We start from the raw sequence: 9,529 nt of genomic DNA, 5'->3' as shown, positions 1-9,529 counted from the left end.
TGATCTAGCTTGGCAATTTATCCTTCTTTTGCGTCAATCGAATTGATTCAAAGGGTTGCTGATAGTGAAAGGGGCAGCATTCAGTGGTTCAATTGGTTTTCCAATGTTGGTCTGTATGGAGATTGGCAAAGGATCTTGGATTTTGACAAACACCAAACCAGCCATTGTCATTCTACAAGGGGAAAAAAATTGTGGTACTTAAGGGAAAAAATATATAGTGTGAAAGGTTTATAAAACGCCTTCTCACATGAGTGGACCTCAGAAGTGTGGGTCCCACCCTTATGTGAGGGGTGCTTTACAAATACCCATTACACCATAGACCCTCTCCTCTATAAGAACCCAAAATTCATGTAAAATTCGGCCTTTATGGCGTTCATTATTTCAATATTTTTGGAGAACCCTTTAATCTAAGTACCATTGGTTCACTATTATATTTGTCCTAGGTTCCTAAGCATTGAACTATAGTGTTAAGTTGAGACTTTGTGAGTTCCAATTAGCTCAATTAGTAAAGTCTTTGATGGTTGAATAAGAAATCTGGGGTTCAATCCTTGCCTACACCAAAAACTGATTGGTGTTTTGGTCTGATGATAAAGAGTTATTATTAGGAGCGAACACCAAATGTTGGAACTCTTTAAAAAAAAAAAAGTTGAGACCTTAATCAAAGGTGGCTCCCAATCAATCCCCGAGTTTATGTTTTAGGTATAATCATGACCTTATCTAACATTTGAGAAATTGCATTCATTCATGTCCTTTTCCTCCCTTTCAAGAAGGTATATTATGCATTCAATATAGCATCATCCTTTCATAGAATGTAGGTCCTGTTCACATTATGAAAATGATGATGTATATTTTGAATATACATAAGATAATTATTGTTTGTGAATGAAGAGTTTGTAACTCTGTATTAAAACTTGTTCATTGAAAAGTTCATGGTTTCCCCTATTATTAGAAGAACTAGATGATGTCTCGCGTTGGGTTATAGTTAGCTCAATTGTAATTGGATAGATCTAAGTGTGTTTAGGATATCAAGAAGTGTGTTGATATGACAAAACAAGTGGTATCATTAAATACATGAAGATTGAAACAAGAAACAAGTGAGGAAAAACTGAAATAGTGAATCTCAACACTAGTCTCAACACAAGCATCTATTAAGACTTAATGAGAAATTCTCAACACAAGCTCGACACCTTTCGATCTATTGAGCTACGCAAATCTAGAATTCTCATATAAGAATTTCAGCCCATGAGGACTTGGATTGCTAGGGTTTTATTCACTAAACTCTTAGAGCATATAAAAGCTTTATTTTAAAGTCATCAAAGATGTAGAGACTCAAATTAGAGAAGTCATATATGTTAGATTTTTAGATCTCTGTAAACTAGATTGTTTAACCTAATTAATTAACCAAGTGAATACTTAGGTTTATTATTCAGATCTAAGTTAAAACAAAACAATCATATCATACAAAGCAGTGAAAATATAAAAAACACAATGATATGATCACCCAAGAAAACCAAACCGGTAAAAAATCTGGGGAGGATTTAACCTAGCTATTCTCAAGGTAATAAGAAAATCCACTATAGAGAATCGAAGTTTACAATAAGACTTAGACCACTAACATCTTATTGCTACCACATGTAAAACTTACTGACACAACTATGTGCAAGCTTCGAATCCACAGACTTCTTCTCTATTAGGCTTGTATAGCACAAGCACCCACACTTGTGACAAAAGTTACAAACTCTCCTGTTTGTGACCTTAAGACCACCTTTGAAGGTTTAAATCATCAGCTATTGTTGATTTTCATGCAGCAACTTCAAATCTACCGATTCTAAAGATATGAGAGTGATATCTAGTAGTGACTTTGATAGAGGAAGACACAAAACCTTTTTTAGATCTCACAAGAGCACCTCCAAAGTCTCCAAAAGTTCTTTGAAAAACGTGATTAGGGTTTCCTTTATATACTAAAAGAAGATCTGAAACCCTAATCCTTAATGGGCTTGAACTATTGTTTGGGCTTAATTAAAATTCTATAGATACGCGTTTTGATCAGTCGAGTCTGTCTTTAGATCGGTTGAACCAAACAGATTTTGAATTCTTCTTTCTGCAGCTTAGTTGTTCTTGAATATTGACTTGTATCACCTTGAGCATTGTCAAATAATACCTATAGACTCTAGGATCTATATCTACAAAAGTTTGTGTTCACAATTTGCCAATTGTTTAAAACTTTTAGAACCTAACAATATACTCTGTGAGAAGCTACTGCATACTTATATGCTTTAGGGTTTTGTAACCAAGTGCTTCTAGAACCTCAGCGTGCTTTGAAATGATGAACTTTGCATCCATCAACAAATATCAATTTTTGGGAAGTCAAACACGTATTGGGATCCATGCATATAGGAAGAAGTCTCTACAAGATCAAGTCCAATTGGGTATTGAAGTAAAGGTTTAGTTATAAGTTGGTATTTCTAGATAGTCCAGAATAGTGGTAAGGTTGCTTATACTTGTAACAACTTGATTCTTGATTAGTGGATTCTTGGGAGTGGTAACTTGAAATTCACCCAATAGGGTTTTTGGCTTGCAAGAGGTTTTCAGCATTAGTCAACAAATTACCATGTCAATTTAATTTCCGCTGCACTTTAGTTTATATGGTGATTTGTGTGTGCCTCCATGATTTGCATGTAATTTAACCTGATTAATCAATGTGGATAATTAAATTAATTAACAAGGTCAATCCATAACCCAACATTTCCAACTTTTTCTCTCCCTTTAAATGCATGTCAATGACCTTGGTACAAAATTATAGCAATCTATATTGATCAGAAAATACCAGTTATGAACTTAAATGACAAATCAATATGAAAAAAAAAAATTCTTCATAAAATTTGGTTCATGTTTGATTTTTCATCTTTGAAATTTAAAAAAGAGTGAATTTCATTAACATATCTTAAGGCTTGGGCTAATGCCAACCAGGTCAAAGGCTTTTAAAAACTAACTAATTTGGTCACAAAGCCAAATTTAGTTTCTAAACACTGTTAGGCCAGTTAGTCATTTTTTCTCAACTGTCTTAGGAACTAAGTTGACTTTAAGGACCAAATTGATAAGTTTTGAAAAGTCTTGAACCTAGTTGGTATTAATCCAAACCTCAGGGTATTAAAATGAAATTTACCTTTCAAAAAAATTATTATTTCATCCTTTTTTATTTATTTATTTATTTTTAATTGTCATTCTATCCATCTATATATATTTACGATAAACTGAGTATTGATGTATTGTGTTAAAAAAGGTAAATTGAAATTGAACTAATAATAGAAAAATGTTAATAAAATCATTTAACTATTTTTTCCTCACATATAAGCTTAAATTCTTTATGAACTAAAGGGAGATAACACAAAAAATTTTAATTTAAGGATAAGATTTGGCTACAAACTTGATTGTAACCAATGATTACAATTTTCACTAAAAAAAAAAAAAAAAAATTAACATGACTGTTGTAGGGATAAAGGCCCAAAATTATATATTGGGCTTTGGGCCTCATCCAAGGATGTTGGCATGTCCAAGGAGGGACAAGTAGTAATGTGGGATTCTAGTTTAGAGTCTCATGAGTAAGAAAGGGGTGGAAGGCGGTTCGAGGAGGAATTCCTCCTTGGCTATGACAAATATGGCTCAGACACATATTCCAACAATGAAAATGACCTCCATAGAAGCTTTAGTGTTAGAAGCGTGCCTCATGAACGCATGTGAAGGCAGGGAACCCAAAAATATCTAAGGGAAAACTACTACCTCTGCATTAAATGCACTGCAGCTACTTTTTTGGCCGAATTTATGTGGAGAAAACCCCTGAACCGTACTTCCTTGGCTACCATAACTCACAGAGAGCCAGAAGAGGTGTCTGATAGGACGAGCACTCAAGTGATGACTTGGATGATTGACAAATAGAGGGTCACGATTACCAGGAAGAAGATATATAATGTTAGAGATCCCTGAAGGAAGGGGATTGGAAAAAAGGGAGAAAGAATACTGTAGCAATCAAAGTTGCATTTGTAATTAGTCTTATTGATTTATACTAAGGTTTGCCTCCTCGGACAAGGAATTCATTCAGTCCTATGTGCCTTATATTTGCCTGATCATCTTTTAAATCCATGCTAGCCATTGTAAAATTCATTAGGGCCTAGTTCTTTGACCCACTCTCTACAAATTTATTGTACTGGGCTCAGTGGGTCAATATTCCATACATCTTGGGTTTTGGGCTGCAAAACGTGTCCATACAATTGGCACCGTCTGTGGGAAGAACTTGTGCCATAGTGAGTGTAGCGGTTAACTATGGTAGGATCAAGTCCACACCAAGCAAAGTCTATGGGATCCTAGCATGGCGACCCCTTTGTCAACCTTAAGCGGAAAGGTGATCGTGAAGGAAGTGTGCATACCACACATACTGATAGGAGCCATCCTCGAGGTGGAAGCCATATCTTCCATGCAAAGAGTAACAAGGCCAGGTTACTGGAGTTGACCAGTTGAAGAGAAAGTTGCGCCACGCACAACGAAGACAAACCCTGTCTAGCTTTGACGCTTCCTTTGATGATAGGGAGGATGCCAGTTATAGGCAAAGGCCAAGGACCCTACCCAGCGAGTCCTTCTCTTACGAGAAAGAACATCATCACAAATGTAGGTACAAGAATCCACCATGCAAAAGCCTAGGAAATGACGCAATGAGTAAGGCATTAAACCAGATTTCCAGGTCACCCTTCACGTACAAGATTAAGGATGCAAAACTACCTCGGCTGTTCAATCAGCCAACATTCACCATTTACAATGGTCGAACAAATCCTGTGGAGCATGTGACCCATTTCAACCAGTGAATTCCAAGGATGAGGCCTTGATGTGCAAAGTGTTCCCTTCTAATCTAGGACTTGTGGCCATGAGGTGGTTCGATGGCTTGAGAGCAGGTTCCATAGACTCCTTCAGGGGGCTCACCCAAGCATTTGGCTCTTGCTTCATCACTTGTAGCAGAGTACCTCGGCCCTTAGACTCCCTATTATCCTTATCCATGAGAGAAGGGGAGACCTTGAAAATGTACTTGGGCAGATACTGGGAAATGTACAATAAGATAGATAGTGACTTTGATAACATCGCCATCAGCACTTTCAAGAGTGGCCTCCCAACCTAGCACAGTTTAAGGAAGTCCTTGATAGGAAAACCTGTCACCAGCGTACGCTAGCTCATGGAATGGATTGACAAGTATAAGAGGGTTGAAGAAGACTAGCAACAGGGGAAAAGTAAGGCGAAGGTTATCCTTTAGGAAAGGAGGAATTTCAGGTCGGATAGGTACAATAATAATCGGCCTAGGAGGGACTACGCCGAGTAGCCGGGGCTTGCTAACGCTCAGGCGGTCAATGCAGTGTTCCGAGAGCTAGTGCATCAGGTTCTAGAGAAGATTAAGAATGAGCCATTCTTCAAATAGCCAAACAAGATGGTAGGAAACCCTATAAGGCGCAATCAGAGCCTCTATTGCCAATATCACCAAGAACAGGGACATACTACAGAAGACTGTAGGAACCTGTGGGACCATTTGGACCAGTTGGTCCGGGAAGAAAAGTTAAAGCACCTCTTACATCATTCCAGTGGCCAGGGGAGCCAAACTGGCCAGGAACCATGGAGAGATGCCCCTTCGATACCTCTATTAGGCATGATAAACGTCATCTTTATCGCACTAGGGAGGACTGGATCTTATCATTCCAGAGTGATGTTTATGGCTTAGCTGACCACTAAGGACCCCAATCTAAAGCCGAAGAGGGCTAGAGTGAATACCCAACCAACACGGGGTTTTTCGAAAGAGGATAAGATCAAAACTAGACACCCCATGATGTCGCTTTGGTGGTCACACTCAGGATTAAAGGGTATGATGTGAAGAGGGTGATGGTAGACCAAGGTAGTGGTGCCAAGATAATGTACCTCGACCTGTTTAAGGGGCTGAGCTTGAGACTCGAGGACCTTACACCATATAGCTCGCCCCTGGTAAGTTTTGATGGGAAGATTGTCATTACGAAGGGCCAAATTAGGTTGCCCGTTCAGACTAGTTCAGAAGTAGTGGAGGTGGACTTCATCGTGGTAGATGCCTATTCACCCTACACAGCCATTGTGGCCAGACCTTGGCTTCATACCCTAGGAGCCATTTCTTTTACTCTACACTAGAAGGTGAAATATCTGTTCGAGGGCCAGGTTGAAGAGATCCTAGGAGATCAATTTGTGGCCCGACAGTGCCTGGTGTCTGCCATCTGGCATCAACTCGAGGTTGAGTCCTCGGCCCATACTGAAAGTGGCTTATAGCAATTAAAAGCTCTGACGTTGCCTGTTGATGGGTCAGACAAGGAGACAAGGTGTGAAGGTTTGGTAAAGATTGTTATTGGTGACGATCTGGAGAAATTCTTTCAAATCAAGGCTTGGCTACCTCTTCTAGAGAAGGAAGAGCTGATAGAGTTCCTAAAAAAAATGTTGATGTCTTTGCATAGAGTGCTTACGAAGCCCCTAGGGTGGATCCAAACTTCATCTATCATCATTTAAACGTTAATCCCTCTATCACTCCCAAGAAGCAACCTCCTTGATGCTCGTCCAGGGACCACTCTAATGCTGTAAGAGATGAGGTGAAGAAACTAAAGTAGGCAGAGGCTATCAAGGAAGTATTTTACCCTAAATAGTTGGCCAATACTGTGGTGGTGAAGAAGAAGAGTGAAAAATAACGAGTGTGTGTGGACTTCACAGATCTGAATAGGGCTTGCCCAAAGGATCCCTTCCTTATGCCTAAGATAGACCAGCTGGTGGATGCAACCGTAGGCCACCCTCGAATGAGTGTCCTAGACGCCTTTCAGGGACACCACCAAATACCACTAGCCCTGGATGATTAGGAGAAGACAACTTTCATCACTCCTACTGGAAACTACCACTATGAAGTGATGCCGTTCGATTTGAAAAATACAGGGTCTACCTATCAAAGGATGATGACTAAGATGTTTGAACCACAATTGGGCAAGAGCATTGAGGTCTATATAGATGATATGGTGGTAAAAAGCAAGGTAGTGTCCTAGCACTGAGGGGATCTCCAGAACATTTTTGAAATTATGAGGAAACACAAGTTGCACCTCAACGCTTCCAAATGTTCCATTGGTGTGGGATCATGCAAATTTCTTGGATACATGGTAACCCATAGGGGAGTTGAAGTTAACCCCGACCAGATTAAAGCAATTAACAACTTACAACCACCTCAGAATCTAAAGGAAGTCTAGAAACTGACCGGAATGACTACTGCCCTGAATCGGTTTATCTCTCGGTCGGCAGATAGGTGTAGACCCTTCTTCCTACTAATGAATAAATGGAAGGGGTTTGAGTGGACCAAGGAGTGTGCCTTGGCCTTCCAATAGCTTAAGGACTATCTCTTTCGGCCTCCTATCATGTCCAGCCCTGAGGTTGACAAAGTCTTGTTCGCTTATATTGTTGTGGCCCCATATGTTGTAAGATTGGTCCTGATACAAGTTGATGGCATCACACAAAGGCCAGTTTATTATGTGAGTAGGTCACTACATGAGGCCGAGATCTATTATCTGCTGTTGGAAAAGGCTATTTTGGCAGTGGTACACGCCATGCGCAAACTCCCCCAATACTTTCAAGCACACACGGTTATTGTCCTAACTTAACTTCTACTCAGAGCTCTGCTCTAGAGTACTATTAAACAGGAAAGATTGCCAAGTGGGCTATAATCCTAGGGGCTTTCGACATCAAATACATGCCTCGCACCTTTGTCAAGGGTCAAGTCCTTACGGATCTAGTAGTCGAGTATGCTGAATCCCCAATAGAAAAAGAAACAGAAACACAACCCATGGATGAAAAATCGGTTGGCATGATCTCCCAACAGAGTCCCCTATCTTGGAAAGTGTATGTTGATGGTGCAGCAAATCAGAAGGGCTCTGGAGTGGGGTTAGTACTAGTATCCCCTGAAAGGATCACCATCGAGAAATCATTAAGATTGGGATTCTTGACCATCAATAATGAAGCTGAATATGAGGCTCTGCTGATGGTAATGGCCATGGTCTGAAAAATGGGCGGAAAGGCCATAGATATGTTTTTAGACTCCAGATTGGTCGTCGGCCAAGTGAAAGGAGAATTTTAAGTGAGGGATGAAAGAATTCAGGGGTACTTGAGTCAGGTTAGGCACTTACAATCAAAATTCGAATCTTTTAGCCTGCTGCACATCTTCAGGAGCAGAAACGCACATGTCGATTCCTTAGCCACGCTCGCAACCTTCTCGACGCAGAGCTTGGAGTTACATAAGGGGATTTGTAGGAGCCACACTGGAGGCAGATCTTTGGCACACAGAGCCATCATTTAAGGCTATTGGTGGCCAAATATGCAAAGGGAAGTACAAGAATATGTAAAGAAGTGCGATCAATGTCAAAGATTCGCACCAAACATACACCAACCGGGGGGGAGTCCTTAATCCACTATCTAGCCCTTAGCCATTCGCTTAATGGGGCTTAGACATAGTTGGCCCTTTCCCTAAGGCAGCATGAAACAAGAGATACCTGTTAGTCGGCATGGACTACTTTACTAAGTAGGTCGAAGCCAAGCCTCTTGCAAACATTAGAGATGTGGACGCCAAGAAGTTTGTATGGAAGAACATCGTCACACGATTCAGAGTCCCTTGTACCCTCATCTCAGACAACAGCCTTCAGTTTGAGAGCAAATCTTTTAGGGGATACTGTTATAACCTGGGAATTACAAATAGATATTCTACCCCAACCTATCTCCAAGGAAATGGACAAGCCAAGGCTGTTAACAAGGTGATTGTAAGTGGACTCAAGAAGAGGTTGGACGATGCGAAGGGAAAATAGGTGCAAGAACTGCCACATGTCCTGTGGACATACCGAACCACACCTTGCAGGTTGACAGGGGAGTCTCCTTTCTCAATGACATATGGAGGCGAAGCTGTTATCCCTTTAGAGATTGGCTTCCTGACACTGAGGACAAGTACTTTTGATCCGAGTAAATAACAACGAATTGCTAGAAAAAAGCCTAGACCTGATTGAAGAGAGGAGAGAAAATGCAATGGTCTAACTGGCATACTACCAACATAACCTTAAGCAAGGTTATGATGCCAACGTAAAGTTGAGACCATTAGTGCCTGGTGACTTGGTGTTGAGAAAAGTTCTTGGTACTGCAAAGAACCCAGCGTGGGGAAAGTTAGGGCTTAATTGGGAAGGACCATATCGCATCACCTCGGTGGTTGGTATCGAAGCATATTTTCTGGAAGACTTAGATGAACATGTAATACCACGCTCGTGGAATATAAATAACCTGAAAAGGTATTATTATTAATGAAAGTATCTTTTGTAAATATGTTCATTTATCAAAGGCAGTATACTTCTCATTATTCAATCTTTTATAAGTGTTAAACAGATCCTAAGTTATGTCAAGTCCCTCGAACCACGTACTTGGGTGAAATTAACACTTAATGATATCTTTTATAAGTATTTAAATAGAA

This window comes from Quercus suber, unplaced genomic scaffold, assembly GCF_002906115.3.
Source record: "Quercus suber isolate HL8 unplaced genomic scaffold, Cork oak 2.0 scaffold_206, whole genome shotgun sequence".
Classification (NCBI taxonomy): Eukaryota; Viridiplantae; Streptophyta; class Magnoliopsida; order Fagales; family Fagaceae; genus Quercus; species Quercus suber.
Note: the sequence above shows the minus strand (reverse complement) of the source record.